Source organism: Chelonoidis abingdonii, chromosome 2 (assembly GCF_003597395.2).
Source record: "Chelonoidis abingdonii isolate Lonesome George chromosome 2, CheloAbing_2.0, whole genome shotgun sequence".
Lineage (NCBI taxonomy): Eukaryota > Metazoa > Chordata > Testudines > Testudinidae > Chelonoidis > Chelonoidis abingdonii.
In genome coordinates, this window is record NC_133770.1 from 160,624,377 (window position 1) to 160,642,122 (window position 17,746).

At 42.4% G+C, this 17,746-nt stretch overlaps 1 protein-coding gene across 1 annotated transcript in view; it reads left to right on the forward strand.

The window, feature by feature from the left end:
- The first annotated feature begins 10,339 nt into the window (after positions 1 to 10,339).
- LOXL2 (lysyl oxidase like 2) overlaps positions 10,340 to 17,746 on the forward strand; it is a 90,939-nt gene continuing 83,532 nt past the window's right edge. The window contains exon 1 of the mRNA XM_075062753.1: positions 10,340 to 10,479. The gene's annotated coding sequence lies outside the window, so the exon portion shown is untranslated. The remainder of the gene's footprint in view (positions 10,480 to 17,746) is intronic.

A 17,746-nucleotide genomic window follows, 5' to 3' on the forward strand; every position in this document is an offset into this window, starting at 1 on the left:
AGCTGCCACCATAACTTTAGTTCATGCTGCATCATCCCCAATGCTCCTGCATTCAAATTTAACCTTGATGGAACTGGATACAGCTCTACATTGCACCCATAAATTCGAGTTTGCAAACTGAGGTGCAGGTTGCACTCCTTTGTCCCTTGCACCTGTTTTTGACCAATTTACACCCAAAGGGCCTGATAGTTCTCCCTCATCAATTCTCACGCTGGTGTAATCGCATTGCCTACAGTGGAATGACCTCTGATTCTTGCTGGAATAGGACAATCAACCCCCAAAAGCAGCTTTAGTCAGTGTTTAAGTCCTTGCTGAATTTGGCCCAGTGGGTGTAAGACAACTTTTAATTTTTGGTTTGTTGTGTTGAAATGTAAAGCTCCACATACAAAAGGATATTATTGCTATACGGAGAACTGTTTCCACCTAGTGGTAATTTGTCTCTTTGCACCATTAGAAGATCTCCATGAAAGGGGTGCTAAATTCCCAAGGAAAAACGTGATTGTAGTGTCTTCACATTTTTTAAAAAACAAAACACATAGCACTCCCGGGGCCTGTTTTGCCAACAAATGATTTTCCAGTCTTCTACCATATAATCCTAATAGCCAAAGTCGTCATTCAGTATGGATCAAAGCTTACCTTCCAGAAGCCAGTTTCTGATTTTTTTATATAATATATTTTTTGGAACTTAACTTGTGATTTATTTTTTTTTAACATTAAAGGTTGACAAAACTATGACATTATTGGTTTTCATTTCCTCTGCAGCCACATTGCACTCTTAATATGCGTTGTTGTTGTTGTTGTTTTTAAATAATTCTGCTGATGAGAGATCCTGCATGTAGGCCCCTCTCTTGCGTAAGTGATCGCAAGAAAATTTCTCTTCCACCAGCATTGCCTTGTCTCTGGAAGGCCCTAGAATAAAAAGTCTCCTTTAATGCCTACATGGAGCTCATTTCCTTGATTAAAGGCCACGATACTCCAGAGGCTGTGCCTTTCAAAGGAGTTGCTGTTTTCATCAGTGTACAGTGTGTTTTCATAATGCCCATGAGCTTACCAGAAGAATCCTGAGCGGGGAGGCTTGGCTCAGACACATGCCAAGGTATTCAAGGAGTGATAAGAGGTTTGGAGTCTTGCAACTGTTGCCTTCAAATCTGTTTCAGAATAACAGTTTTATTGTGTTTTGGTTTTATTATTAGTGCTTATGTGCCCTCTGCATTATGTCTATTGCCATATTTCCCATGGCTTGTGGTTTTACTTTATAGCTGATTGCTTTCTGCAATTGATTAATTTCACTGTCTGGAAGAATATTACAAATATTGCCGTTGGAATACCCAATGGCACTTGGGGTTGTGTGCAACTCTTAGACTTTAATTAAAAAAAAAAAGTTCAGGGTTTGGCAGAACTTTTGTGGTTTTCAAAAATCTTTATTTCCCTGAAATCTAGCCATTGTTTTCCAGTGGAAATTTAATTTTAAAGCAAATCTCTCTCTCTCTAACCACTAGAGGCCTGTGCTATGCAAGCAATAAAGGGTGTTTGGAATTAATTCTTCCAGGCTGTTAGGATCACAAGAAGAATACAGCTTTAAAAAACAAAATATTATTAAGGGTAGCACCAAGAGGACTCAACTGAGTTGAGAGCCGCTGTTGCGTAAGGTGCTGTACAAAACATAGTAAGAGAGTCCCTGCTCTGAAGAGCTTATGGGCTAAACAGACAAGACAGTTCAAAAAGAAATATCCCCATTTTATAGATGGAAACTGAGGCACAGAGCTGAAGTGACTTGCCCCAAGTCACACAGGCAGTCTGTGGCAGAGCTGGGAATTGAATCTAAATTTCCTGAATGCAGTAGTATAACCATAAGATCATCCTTCCTCTCCAGTACAGCAGCAGCCTAGGACATGTGTTTTGCCAAAGCCAATTTGAAGCAGAACCTCAAAAATGTTGAGTGTTTGTTTTCTTCCCTAAATCTAGAAATAATCACTTTAAGATTTTGCAAAATGAGTTCTTCTATTCCTAAAAAGTGCTTCCAGTTAAACTAGGAGATCCTGGGGAGCTTTAGACTATATTAGATGAGACAGAAGTTTTGCACTAAACCTCATGTTACATTGAATTACTTAATTTGTTAAATTATTGTTTTACAGTGAATGATGTTGGTTGAGAAATGACAATTCTACGTCAAAAACGGTTTCAAGTTCTCCATGTTGCAAGGTGAGATGGACTCTCTCTTTCGCCGACTATCCACTTTTTCGAAGAGGTCATGGTACTGTCCTGTAACTGGGGAATGGATGGGATTTTTTGAATGCACAACACGTGCGGGACTGGGCCTTGGTTGCAGCCAAAGGGCCAAATCCTGTCACCTGTCCTTGGTTCTCAGTGACCTCAGTAGGAGATGAGGATGCTCTGCGCCTTGGCTGGCAGAGCCTGAATTTTCAGCAAACTCCTTCTGCAAACAAAACCTCACCATTCTTCCATTTTGGGGAGCAGACTTTTTGGTTTTCATAACTCATCCCTACCCCTTATTTATCTTTTGAAAGATTGTTCAGGCACAAGCAACCAGATGTCAGTGGTTTGCAGGAAAAGATGTTGCATTAAGCCTTAAAAACGAAGAAAACAGCAGCAACAAAACAATGCTATCTAGTTAGGGGTGTGGTTTTACTCTTTCTGTTGCTCAGCTGCAGAATCAGAATAGCACTGTAATTAAAATCTCTGCACAGCAGCTACAACTTCTAATCCTCTGGGATTTTTCTTTGCTAGGTGGAAGAGTTGTATCTGAACTCTCCAGCATATTCAGCTTTATGTGTAGTGAAAGAACAAACAGTCTGCTAAAAAACCATTCCCCTTCTTGTGTAGAAAAGACCCATACTACTTAGTAGTGTGTTTAATTCCAAAGTGCCTCACTGTCTATTTGCAGACAGCACTGATGAAATGCAGCCACTTCTGGGGTGGAAGGTAACATTGCACAATATTGGGTGGACGGGAATATTTGGTCAGGGAGATCAGCTCAAAGCCACCACTACCTTCTTCTGTTAAGGTCCTGTTGAATTTTATTGGCACTGGGGTGAAATAAACCATGATGTCTTCAGTAGGATTTGCTTAGACCATTTAGTGCTTCGCTTCATAGGTGAATCACTCCTTTATAATAATGACTAATAAAAATATACGAGGATTCTATTTAAAAAAAAAAAAACCCCAAAAATCTTAAAATCAATTTAATTAGATCCCGCCTCTAGTTTTCTTGAACCATGCTATGAATTCTAAAGAAGGGATATAATTCTCAAATTTAAATTTTATAGGCATTCTCTGTAAGGGCCAACTCTCATGACAAGTGCCACGGCCTCTTTAATGCTTCTACAGAGCACGTAGCTCCTTCTGTTCTTAAGGTATCATCCAAGCAATCTGTGCACAAAGTAACCTGCACAGAACTCAATTTATCTGCTTTGTGATATGAGGGGCCAAGTTGACCTAGATGAGATTTGAACCTGTGGCTCCAGGGAGTCTAGATAATGAAAACACAGGGTTTAGACTACTAAATCATCCCTCCTGGTGTTGAGAATGAATTGAAGATTGGAGAGGAATGATCAAGGGACCGGCTATCAAAGATAAGAGAACCAATGGTGTGTACCTAATTTCTGCAAGCAAAGACCATGACTGCTGATGCAAATCTGGTATTTACTTATCCACGTGGTAAGTTTTGTGTAACAGGGTGTGCATGCGGTTGTGTTTTGTGTTTGCAGTTGCATTGTCCCATCTTTAAAAACTGGGCTTCAAGTGTGTATGTTCTACTGTTGTAGGGATAGGTTCTTGGCCCTACACTATTTGACATTTTTTTCAATGACCTGGAAGAGAACATAAAACCCTTACTGCCAAGGTTTGCAGATGACACACAGATTGGAGGAGTAGTAAATAATGGAGAGGACAGGTCACTGATAACGGTGCGATTTGGATTGCTTGGTAAACGGGGTGCAAGCAAACACGATGTTTGAATATCTCCAAATGTCAAGTCATGCATCTAGGAACAAAGAATGCAGGCCATACTTACAAGATGAGGGGCTCTATCCTCGGCAACACTGACTCTGAGAGAGGCCTGAGGAGGGGTCAAGGTGGACAATTAGCTGAACATGAGCTCCCAGTGTGACGCTGTTGCCAAAAGGCTAAAGCAATCCTTGGCACTGATGCAAACACTGCTGGAATAATGTGTCCAGTTCTGGTGTGCACAATTGAAGGAAGATATTGCTAAACTGGAGAGGGGTCAGAGAAGAGCTATATGAATGATTAAAGGATAAGAGAACCTGCCCTGTAGTGATACACTCAAGGAGCCCAATCTATTTAGTTTAACAAAGAGAAGATGAAGGGGCGACTTGATCACAGTGTTTAAATACCTAAATGAAGAACAAAAGTTGGTTAATAAGCTCTTTGATTTAGCAGACAAAGGTGTAACGAGATCCAATGGCTGGAAGTGTGTGTGTGTGTGTGTGTGTGTGTGTGTTTGTTTAATTATAAGTTGAAGCTAGACAAATTGAGGAAATAGGGCACAAATTTTTAACAGCAAGAGTAATTAACAATTGGAACAATTTACCAGTGGTTGTGATGGACCAACGTTCTGGTGGTGATAGATTAAAATAAGACTGCTACATCCGCTTTAGAGCAACCCCAAAGTTTTCACTCTCATTTTGTTTGTCCTTCACTTACCTAACCACTTCTGTTAGGCAACAGTTGCCCTAGATGGGATATAAGGGATGTTAATCCTTGTGTTTCAGGACATAGGCCAATCACTAAGTGATAGGACTAAGGGAGAAACTTCCACTGTGGACAGGTTATTTTGTAAACATCCTTTAGATGGCAACTTACCCTTTCTCTGATGCAGCAGGTAGGGATTGCTTTGGGGGAAATGATATAGGTTTGGATGGACCATAGGCCTGGCAAAGCCAGTGTTCCAAAGAGTTTTGCTGGACCTTGGTTTAGCCACTATAAACAGCCTTCTCTCTGTGACAACTATTATGATGAAAAGAAATTCTGAATAGCATTTCTTTCCTGTAATCAGTTGCATTTTGTGTGAGAGTGACTTCCGCGTTTGTGAGTTGTCTCTGTCTTGGGCCTTAACGAGATACAAAAATTAAAGGTGGAACGCCCAACAAGTTAGCACGCGTTCAGCATTTTGCCCTTAAGTGTAGTACTGAGCTCTGTCTGAACATCTCCTTTTAGATAAAAGGCAAGAACTTTCTTAAGCGGGATGTTTACATGGCATTTGCCTCCTATATCCTCACGTGACCTCTTTGTACTTAGACTCATAGGTCAGAAGGGACCAATATGATCATCTAGTCTGACCTCCTGCACAAGGCAGGCCACAAAACCCTACCCATACACATTTATAACAACCCCTAACCCATGACTGAGTTATTGAAATCCTCAAAATTGTGATTTGAAGACCTCAAGCTGCAGAGAATCCACCAGCAAGCGACCCATGCCCCACGCTGCAGAGGAAGGCGAAAAACCTCCAGGGCCTCTGCCAATCCGCCCTGGAGGAAAATTCCTTCCCGACCCCAAATATGGCGATCAGCTAAACCCTGAGCATGTGGGCAAGACTCACCAGCCAGCACCCAAGAAAGAATTCTCTGCAGTAACTCAGTTCCCATCCCATCCAACATCCCCTCACAGACCATTGAGCAGACTTATCTGCCGATAATCCAAAATCAATTGCCCAAATTAAACTATCCCATCATAACATCCCCTCCATATACTTATCAAGCTTAGTCTTAAAGCCAGATAAGTCTTTTGCCCCCACTACTTCCCTCGGAAGGCTGTTCCAGAACTTCACTCCCCTAATGGTTAGAAACCTTCGTCTAATTTCAAGTCTAAACTTCCTAATATCCAGTTTGTACCCATTCGTCCTCGTGCCTACATTAGTACTATACTTAAATAATTCCTCTCCCTCCCTAACGTTAATCCCCCTGATATATTTATATAGAGCAAGCATATCCCCCCGGAGCCTTCTTTTGGCCAGGCTAAACAAGCCAAGCTCTTTGAGTCTCCTTTCATAAGGCAGATTTTCCATTCCTCGGATCATCCTAGTAGCCCGTCTCTGAACCTGTTCCAGTTTGAATTCATCCTTCTTAAACATGGGACACCAGAACTGCACACAATATTCCAGGTGGGGTCTCACCAGCGCCGTATATAACGGCACTAACACCTCCTTGGGCATGCTGCAAACTTTCCTGCTGTGGACAGTCCTATTTCTGTGTGCCTAAGCTAGCAAATGCTCACACATTCCATCCTCTGGCCAATTTAACTTCACTTTCCTGACAGCATGAAATAGGTCTGCCATTCAGAGCTTGTGTTGAGATACATTTTTGCTTCACTAGTCCCGTCTTAGTGAGCTGAGCCCCCACATTGAGCTTTAGACCACGAGGTGGCACTCTAGTCACTGGTGACTCTGAATTGCTGGTTTATATCATCACTATTTTTCACTTCTTGACTACCAGTTCCCAGTGCTGAAGGGAACAAAATGATCAAGGTGGAAATTGGCAGTATCAGGGGTCCACAGGAGCATAGCTATTCAGCTATCTTGCTGACATGCCCTTGATTCATGCTGCTCTACTTTCCTTCTTAAACTCTTCTTAACTTTGTCGTATCAGGCCAGAGGTTTAACTCTAACTTGGCTAGGTTGTTGGTCTGGGTTTAACTCGTTGCTTGCTCACATTCTGCCTTGCACCAAAAAGAGCTACACTTTAAAAGAAAAGTGTCATGGCTTTTCTTTTTTTTTTAAAAAAACAAAACACAGATTGCATATGAAAGATGCTCCTTTCTTCAGCACATAACCCTGTATGATGCTGCTGGGTGATCAGTTCAGTGCTGACTATTCAAAAAGAGAGCACTTCCTGCATCAACCTTGGGGTTCGTCAGAGGTCTCCCATCCAAATGCTAACCAGGCCCACCTCTACTTTGCTGAAATGTAATATGATTACAGCATAAGGTGTCCATAACAATATTTGCTGCTTGATTGCAGGTAAAGGGGTAAAGTTGTGGTGTAATGGTAATAGAATTTAGAATGAGCAGTGAACAGAGCAGCAACTAGTTGGGAAGAGAATGGGAGAGGAGTGGGTGAGCTCAAAGTACTGACGAAGGTGGAGAGATGTCCATTGCACTGAGAAGAATGAGGTCAGCTTGGAGAAGTCTCCATCCACCAGTGGGTGGTACAGTTTATCATGAGTCTGGTTGTATTCTTCCTAATTATGTAGTAGTTTGATACCATCTGTCTCACTGGCTGCTGGCTCATGCTGCTCATTCCTTAGGGGTCTGTTCTTTCTGAATGCAGCTGAGCCAATTTTGCACTTACCCCACAGATTTCTTTGAACATCAACATTAAGTGTAAGCAAGAAACCCCCATTGGGGGCGGGGGGGGAGTGTTATGAAATACATATTACATATGTGTAGCTGTATGAGAACACAGAGCTTCCTGGCCCAAGCTATAACCAAGTTACCACCATCTGAGGGCTGCTCTGGTATCCAGGGTGTGAAATGAATTGGTGCTGACGGTCCATGTCATAAAACTAGCAACTGGGCAGCTGGCACTGTTCTTGTTTGTTGCGTTGTGTGTTGCTTTAGCACCCAGAAGCCAAAGTCATGGACCAGGGCTCCACTGTGCTAGAACTCTACCAACACAGAACAAAATGATGGTCCCCAATTTAAATAATTGCTTCCCTTGTTGCTTACTTAACAGAGAGGCCAAGGATCGAATGGGTCGTAGAGACCGAACCCAGCTATTTCCCCTACTGGTGTGAGTCTGAGGCACATTGACCCATCAGTATGGGGAAAACTTCCTTACTGTCATCCATACTACATCTCTTTTGTGGATAAGAATCTGCTTGTAGTAATAGGCAAAATATCAAGATCTAAGCTGACACAGTTTAGTTTTTAAGGAGGCAGCAGTTAATATTAAAATCACTCTAACAGACTTTCCCTGGCTGACTAAAGCTTCGTGGTGGAAATGAGCAATATGTTCTCTCTGCTTATGATTGTGCTAAAGAACATTCAGAGGCCTGCTCTAGGATAAGAGACCTAATCAGAGACTGATGATGCTTTGCGGGTTGACCTGAGCCCCCAATAACAGCTAGAATGGGTAGTTTAATAATACTCCTGAATATGGATGAGGAACAGACAATTGATTGACCCGATTGCAAGGCCACTGGTGGTATTCCCTGTGTAAGGAATAATGGCCATATCTGGTTTAAAAAAATAATGTTTTAGAAATGAAGGGGCTCTGCTAATTGACAAGAAGCCGGGAAATTGCAAAAATCTGATGTAAGAGTCTGTTCTCACACATTTATAGGCTGACTGTTGAAAATGTAATCAGAGGTTTGCGTGAAGTGTTTTAACTTTTCAGAATAAGTGAATGAATTTGGAAATTAATATAGAACTAGGGGGACTAAACTCTTGGGGAATGAGCTGTAGGGAGCAGTCCTGGGCTGGCAGGGGCTGTGCATGTGGAGTGGGGTTGGAATGGATTGCCAGCAGGTCTTTTAATACTTTGGGGTCTGATCCAAAGCTACTGAAGTATATGGAAAGTCTCCCACAGACTTAGTGGGTTGTTTGCTCAGGCTCTTAGTTCTCGACTTCTAGTCCTTTTTCTGCAGGTCACCGTTTGCAAGTCCTACCTATACCCATTTAGACTGAGGAGTCAGTATTGACTTTCAGTGTGATTTTGAGTTCTTAAACACCCCTAGTCTCCTTGGAAAATCCCAGTATCAGAGCTGGTCAGAAAACAGGATTTCTGTTCTATGGGATATACTACTATATCAATTATTTTTGTTCCAGTTCAAGACATAATGGTGAAATTTCCCATGGAACGGAAATTCCAAAAGTTGTTGTTTTGTCCTTTGGGGCCATCTGCCTGTCCCAAGTCAGGATAAAGGAGGAGGGTTGGGCGTGGGGCTAGCAACTCCACCCTGTAAAAAATCAACCTGCTACAGAAACGCCAACAACAGAGACAACAGAGACTTTTACCCTGGAAAAAGAAGGGTCAACTCGAAGATGCATGACACTAGGTGGTGAAAGCCGTGAGGAAGCCACTAAGCCAGTTACCTGTCTTGCAACCAGGAGGATTACCATAGGCACATGGAACGTGAGGCAGGCTGATAGCAAAAAAATGGGCTATACCTGGAACCAGCTAGAGCGAATGGCCCAGGATAGAGGACTCTGGAGATCTGTGGTTGGCGGCCCATACCCCGACTGGGGTGACGGGCGTGAGTGAGTGAGTGATGAGGTTGAAAGGGTACAATATAAAATGTTCTATTATAGAAGTCCAAATGAAACATTTTAACATTATCGACAGAATGTTTTAACTTTCTTCCATCAGAAACTTAGATGAAATCAACGTATTCCCACAAAATGACTTGATTTCAGTGAAACTACACTGATGGAAAACTGTTCCGTCACAATTTTTTGACCAGCTCTACACAATATTAGTCATCAAAGGCTACAACTGAGAACTGTGCAAATGAGATGATCTGAATTTAAACCTCTCCAGGGTTCAAGGATCTTGGTATAGCCTGGCCCGAGAGAGGATAGTGGCAACATTTTATTTTAACACCTCCTCCCCCAACTCTCAGGTGTATTTGGATTCAGTGGCTGAGGCTCTCTCTGAATTCAGTCTTTTTAGTGTTCCTGTATCTGCAGGAGTCAGTGTTTTGATGGAGGGGAAATACAGCTTTAATGAGACTTGGCTAATCCCCAGGGCATCAGACTTTCTGGAGTAACTGATGATGCAGATCCAGGAGATATATAGCCTGTGAGCACATGCCTCAGATTTGACTACCCTTGCTATGAAAAAGGGTGAAAAACAGCACAGAGCTGGAGGTGCTAGATAGGGATGAACATAATGCCGAAAGGGTCAAAGTGAGATGAGACCTACACAGAAAACAGCCTTGGAGGAGGAATGTTGCAAAACTAAAGCCCTAGAAAGGGAGGTAATTATAACAGATGTTTTGCTGTAAGACCATGTCTTACTATGTGTTTGTACAGCACTCAGTACAACGGACCCTGAACCCCACTGGAGTCTCTGGGCACTACAGCAATATAGCTCTTAAATAATAATACATGGTAGTGATCCTGAATGGTCTGTTCTTTAGGGGCCTCCTGGAAAGCAGCTCACATTCCCTGTTCTCCTCCTTGGCTGCAAATAATTTCAGTGCAGTGCTCAAGGAATGCCACAGCTCTCAGATTACAGCAAAAGCCCATGATATCACCCATCAGCCTAGTTGGTGTGTCTGAGCTTGGAGGGGTGGGCTCTGGGAGGGGTTTGCTTGGATAGCTCCAGTGAAATTTGCCAGGAAGAGGCAGCACCAGGATTTCTGCAGCACATTTCCTTGGCTGCAGAGTATTTTCCAAAGCAAAGGGGAACCCTCGAACTGCACTCCCAGCTCAGAAGAGCCACTTCAGTGCAAAGAGAGCAGCAGGAACTGAGGTCACCTCCCACCAAAGCATCTCCAGGTAAGTGCTGTCCTGCTGCATTGCAATCCAAAGAGTGGCATTATTATTACAGAAGTAATGCCAGATTGATTTGTGTGTGTGACTCTTTTTGTTGTTTGACAGCCACCTTAAACCAACCAAATAGCCTCTTTCAAGGCTGAAAGTCAACCTGGCTCCTCACTACTTTTTGAACATCTTTTATTTATTATAATATAATTTCTCTAACTTCAGTTGGTTATTTAGCATCTACATCTCGAAAGGAGGGCGAGGGGTGGGAGAGACCCAGTAAAACAGATCTTCTTGTATTCCTTTGGAAACTTGTTCTTCTTTTTTTTTTTTTTTTTTTTTTTTTTTAAAAGCTGCAGAATTTTTCCATCACTTGGCAAAGATGTTTGTGGTCAGGTAAAACTTTCTCTCCTGTTCACTTACAGGGATGAGTTGGGACTGAACTAATGAAGTGGAAAAGCCGTGTTGCTAAATGCCTGGAAGTTTAGACAGCATAGCTTCTGTAACACTGTTAGCCTGATTGAGTCTAGGAAGCTACAGTCCATGCAATAAACCTGTGTAAATGTCACCAAACTTCAGAAGCAGTTCAAATTCTCTTGCCTGAATACATGATTCTCAAAAGGAAACATTTAAAAGCAAATATTCCCCATCCAGGGATGACGTGAAACATACTGAGATCTATTTTCATAAGAGGAGATTTTTCTGTTGTTGTGCTAAGATTCAGTTAAATCTGAGCCGACACTCTGTTCTTTGAAGTGTGGTCCTTGCACGGAACAATTCGTTCTTTAGAGTGATCATTTTATCCCGAGCTCACACAGCAGTCCCAGTAGGATTCAGGATGACTTTCCACTTGTATCATGAGAGAGAATTGTGGAGTTAGAGGTAACGCTAGATGCACGGTTGAATACAAGCTAACAAAGTTTCAGCATTGAAACTTGTGATAACCTCTTTCTGGAATGAATGCTGCTCTTATATGGACCCTGTGCTTAGGGTGTTAAAGAAGCAAACTACTCTTCTCTTTTCAGACTAGTGGCTACTACTTAGCTGATACAACAGATGTCACTGTCTTCAGTGCTAGAGGAGAACCTGAGATCAAATAGTTTAGAGGTGAGCTTAAAGCAATACTTGCCTCAGTTATCTGGGAGTATAGGGAGAAAACCAATTATGAACCAATTCCTACCTGGGATGCTAAAGACAACATTGCGCTGTTTTCAAACTGCAGCTTGATGGAGACCGAAAATAATTTGCTTTAGGGTTTCCACTCATTGGTTTAATTGCACCCACATTATACCACCCACATAGTGCTGCTTAGGTGGAGGTTAAGGTGCTGTTACAAATCAGACAGTGCAAATATTGGCATGAGCTATTGTAACAGTAGAAAATCTAAGCAGAAACCACATCTTTCTGGATAGTATGCTTGCTGGTTGTTGCTGCATAATAATGAATCTCATCTGGGCTTGCTTAGTGTTACATGAACATGAGAAAAGGGCTTTCTTTTTTAACATTGGCTGTAACATTTGAGATGGTCAGGTGGAGGTAAGTAACAGGATGACGTCAAGATCACATACGATACAGAGAGAGCTAACATCGAGCCTCTCCATCATTGGCACTTCTTGGCTACCAGCAAATAAGAGCACATCTGAATGAGGTCTGTAGCCCTGTGCTATGGTCTTGGTCAAATCTGACAAGCTAAGCAGAGGCTGTCCAGGTTAGTACTACTAAGGAAATCCAACTGCTGCAGAAAGTTTGACTTAATGATTAGTATGTGGCACTCAATCGATGAGACAATCATGCCCCCCCACTCATGTTGTTAAATGATCAGTTCTTGCTGCTGGAGGTGCTGTCTTTTGAATGATGAAATAAAACTGATCTCTAGGGCACACACAGTCATAAGAGTTTCCTGGAAACTATTTGTATGTTGTTAACCTCCAGGTTTCCTGTCTGAATTTCATTCCATCCCTAAATTAGCTTTCCAGCTTTGTGTTTAATTCATTATTCTTATCCTAAACTTTTTTTTTGCATGGTGTCGCTGTACACTGTTGAATAGCTGCCACGTTCCACCCTAGAAATGGCTACTCTTCAGTAGTAGGTGGCATGATTGCACAGTTCATCGGTCTTTGTTTGTAAAGCACTTCAGGATGAAAGGTGTGACTGCATAGAAGTGTGAAATGCTCTAGGAATGGGGTGTGTGCCTGGGTACGGTGTATACTGTGAATGTGTGTAAATATATATTGTGAGTGAAATTGATGTCCAGCCTAAGCCCCTTGAAGTCAATAGAGTTCCACCAAGGATTGATTTAATCCAGCGTTTGAGGATGTAGATAGATATCTATAAATATACAGTGTGCAAATAGTCAATGGCAAAATAAATATGGAAAGTAGATTAAAAATCAGACCAAGTCCCAGACAGAAAACTGTAGTGCATTGTGGAGCGACCGTATACATCATCCCTGTGCATGTGATCTCCAGAATACTATATATCTTTATTCAGTGGTATAATGTATTAGCTGGCTCTTTTGTTTCTTCCCTGTGGTTATGCTTATTAAGTGGAGAAACCTCCAGACTAGGATCTTCAAAAGAGAGTTAGGTCCGACTCCCATTGATTTTCAGTGGGACTTAGGCTCCCAACTCCCTTGGGCTTCATGGAAAACCCCAACCTTCATGTCCATTAATATTAAGGGCTGTTCCATCAAGGGGTGAAAGTCCAAAAGTGACACGGGCTAGATATCCGCATAATGGAAAACCAGAAAGATGTATGCATCTCTAAATACCAGGTCACTATTCCGGTTCTGCGACTGCATGTGTTATTGATGGTTCAGGTACTTTAAACCAAATCAGCATTATGCAGGGATTTCCTTTTTTTTTTTTTTTTTTTTAAATGGCATTTCATATTTCCTAGCATTCCACAAAATCACTGTGTATCCATAGCATGTGTGTGCATGCACGCACATGTTCTGTTGCGATGAATCCAAGCATGTCAGCTATGGATTTCATTGTGTTACCCTATTGTAGCCTCTTATTCATAATGAGCAAATCACATGCCATTAAGGAATGGAGTCCTGGACTGGGACTCAGGAGACCTGGGCTGTATTCCCAGTTGGCCTGCTGCGTGACTACGGACAAGTCGCTTTCCCATGCTACGCCTCGGTTTTCCTATCTGTAAAATGGGGATAACGATACTGAACTCTTTTATGACGCACTTTGAGATCTACTGATGAAAACTATGCTAGGCAGTATTATTAATAAACTAAAAACATAAGTTTCATGGTTCAAGTTGCTGCTGCTTCTGTTAAAATGAATAAGGGGTCTGAGCAGATTAATTGTCCTAAAGTTTAAGAAACCATAAGATATTTCTGGAACTTACAATAAATAACTAGAATAACATTAACAGCAAGGAGTCCAGTGGCACCTGAAAGACTAATAGATTTATTTGGGCATAAGCTTTCATGGGTAAAAAAACCACTTCCTCAAATAGAACTTACCCATGAAAGCTATGCTCAAATAAATCTGTTAGTCTTTAAGGTGCTACTGGACTCGTTTTTGCAGATACAGACTAACATGGCTATCCCCTGATACTGGAATAACGTTGGGTTCAAAAGTTTAGTTCTGCTTAATCATTTTCAATGTGTATTAGAAGGGTAGCATATAAGTATCATATCTGTTGCTGGATTTTTTTCATACAGTATTTTCCATTTAGTCACCAAGACCTGTAGGATAGCCAAGAACCAGTATTGGCTAGGAGTATGCGAAAGTCAGTCATGCTGTAACACGGAGGCTGTTGCTCTCCATTCGGCTTCAACCTTCATTGTTTAACAAATTGGAGAGGTGAGAAAAATGAAGATTTGTTGCCAAAATAAAACACACATTAGAAAGTGCAGGGGCAGGGGGAGGGGCTTGACATCTGTCCCTCTGTTCTCAGAACAAAAACTCTTTCTACTTAGCTGTAAAGGAGAATCTTTAAAAAAAAAAAAAAAAAAAAAAAAAAAAGAGCAAGGGCTAAAACTGAGAGCAAATGTAAGGCCAGGTCTACACTGCGACTTTAAATCGGTTTAATGGCCGATATACCGATTTAACGCTGTACCTGTTCACACGACGTCGTCATTAATATCGAGTTAAACGGCTCCTTAAATCGACTTCGGAACTCCTCCCAGACGAGAGGAGTAGCGCTAAATCGAAAGTGATAACTTGGATTAGGGTTCGTGTGGACGGAATCGAACATTATTGGCCTCCTAGAGGTATCCACAGTGCACACTGACGCTCTGGTATCCGCAATCCGAACTCGGATGCGGAGTGCCGGTAACAGGAAAAGCCCCGAAGACTTTTAGAAATGACATTTTCCTGGTTTCATGTGTCCAGCTCTGAACAGCCTGGTGGTGATGCAAGTTTCCAATGCAAAAGTACTCTGCGTTGAACCTTAACGGGAGATACAGACGATCGCTGGTAATGCGTGAGCACAAAGGGTCTGTTTATCACCGAGCTCCATTAAGAGAACAGGAATGCCAAAGCGTTTGAAAATAAAACTCCAGGAATACACAGCGGTGCGTGACGAACCGCAACGGGAAGCAGAGACTCAAACGGATGCTGAGGGAGGTGAGGGGGTATGAGGATACAGCTACAGTCTCCACAGCATCCTCTGAAAACCATTATGCAATTCTTGGCTGAGCGCCCAATGTCTGTCACTTAATACACGTGTCTTGCGTGGTTCACCGACAGGCTTCTCATCCTCTTCCCCCCCCCCTCAGCACGTGAAAAGAGAAGTAAAATAAAATAATTCCGCATGAGTATGTAAATGTCACCTCTGTGTACTGAATGGCTGGCAGAGAGTACGAGGTGTTGACAAAGCAGGATGACCGTTTGGTGATACTCAGGGTCATGATTCTGTCTTATGGCGTTTGCTCAACGCACTCCGGGAAAAAGGCGCCAAAAAGGGTTGTCCTGCTGCTTCACAAAGGGAGGGGTGAGGCTGTACCCAGCACACCCGGGGCAATGTTTCTGCCCATCAGGCACTGTGCTCTCAACCCGGAAGTGGAACTATGGGATAGCTGAGGAACAGCTACCCACAGTGCACCGCTCCTGAAATCGATGGTAGCTTGGACATGGACCGCAACAATCGATTTCGTGATCCCACTGTGGACGCGCTAAACCCATTTTATTAGATCTGTTTTGTAATATCGGATTAAGCTAATTCGAAATAATCGTGCAGTGTAGACGTACCCTAAGTGTCTTTAGTGCAGTGAGAGAGAGAAAGGAGAGAACTTTAGTGCTAACTGATGCCATGGTGCTAAGATTCACATTCTTGTTATCTTTCCATACTTCCACCCCACCCTTCAGGCCAGGTACATTACAGGAAACAGAAAACCTTCAGGGATGATTAGGGAATTCAAAATTAATTATTGAAGCTAATAGCCACGATGGTATTGTCAAAACCAGCCTGAGCAACTACAGTTCACAGCAGTGCTTCTGTTCCCATACAATTTCTGAGTGAGTTTGAGATCCTATGCTTCTCACCCGTCCTAGCCCCTTCTTTGGGCTTTTCAGTTATGTGAGCTTGGTAACACAAACACTGTGAGAGCCATGGCTATTTGAAGGGCATGCTAGAACAGTGGGAATGTATGAACCTGTGGAATTTCTCTGGGTGGTACAAAGGGGTTCAGTCACTTGACTTCCTTAAATGCTGAGTTGTGTGGTTGAACCTCTGGCTCGTGAAAAATGGTAATGTGCATTTTTAGTCACCAGAGCTGCTCTTCACAGATTTTGAGTCTAAAGCTGGCGAGGGGAAATCCCAGGCTTCTTTTTTCTTTGTTGTGAAAAGTTGTGTGTGTTGTAAATACATTTATCCCTCCAGCTTCTCTCTTCCGGCAGAGTACTTTGCTCCGTCTTGTTTCTGTGGGTGTGGTTCTCCCCACCCCCCGCGTTGTACATATTTCATTAAGTCAGTGGCTTTTTTTTTACCATTACCTAACATATGAATGTGCAGCTGAGGCCAGAAAGCTTTTTGTAATTTTCCAATCCTATGTTCTTTGCCAAGCTAGATCCTGAGACAAGTCAGATGGTGCTTGTGCCATAGAACAGCACGATGTCTGTTACCTCATCCCTGCAAAACTCTGATGAAGCACAAGAGTCTCTCTATGCCCAAGACTCATCTGTGCTTCACAGTGGATGGGTGGTGTTAGAATTAAATCCTCTTTTGCTTTGGAAGATGTTATCAGTTGGACCTATTCAGTTTGCAGCAGTCTGAGATCCTGGGTTTGCTAAAACAGCTATCCGGCAGTCAACTGTTTTCTGTTTTTAATGATAGTTCAGGCAGAACTGAAGCAAATGAAAACCCCCGACGCTACTTGCTAACATCTGTTGGCTTTTTTCATATGAACAGTTGCATTCATTTTAGGTGATGACTAGCTGAATATATTGTAATACTGACTGAAAGGTTTGCAGACAAGACTGAGCTTGCAGCATCCAACAAACCAGGGCTCAATTCTGTAATGAGCACTACACTTTTATTGTCATGGACCCGACCTTGCATCTTTTTGAAGCTTGTAGGAGCTTTTACATTGATTTCAGTGGGATTGGATGCCATATGAGAGCATGTCTGAGGACATGTTGATTGAGGTGCCCCCAGCCATAGTGGTGTGAACTTGATGGGAATACATAACATTGATCTCAACCATTATCTTTTTTTTAACCAAGCTATAACTAGATCAAAACTGAATCCAATCCAAGAGGATCCAGTTACAGGTAAATTGCGGGCATGTGGCTTCAAGCAGGAGTTGCCTATGGAAAAATTCCAAACTGCGGCACTTTGCAGCCTATCAGGGTGGCATGTAATCTCTTTGGAAATGCTGCATTTGCAAGCCCTATGCATTGTTCACCCCATATTGTATCTCAGGGTATGTCTACACTACGGGATTATTCCGATTTTACAGAAACCATTTTTTAAAACAGATTGTATAAAGTCGAGTGCACACGGCCACACTAAGCACATGATTTTGGTCGTGTGCATCCATGTACCAAGCTTGCGTCAATTTCTGGAGCATTGCACTGTAGGTAGCTATCCACAGCTATCTCATAGCTCCTGCAGTCTCCCCCACTCATTGAAATTCTGGATTGAGATCCCAAAGCAAAAAACAGTGTCGCGGGTGATTCTGGGTAAATGTCGTCACTCAGTCCTTCCTCTGTGAAAGCAACAGCAGACAATCATTTCATGCCCTTTTTCCCTGGATTGCCCTGGCAGACGCCATAGCACGGCAACCATGCAGCCCATTTTGCCTTTTGTCACTGTCACC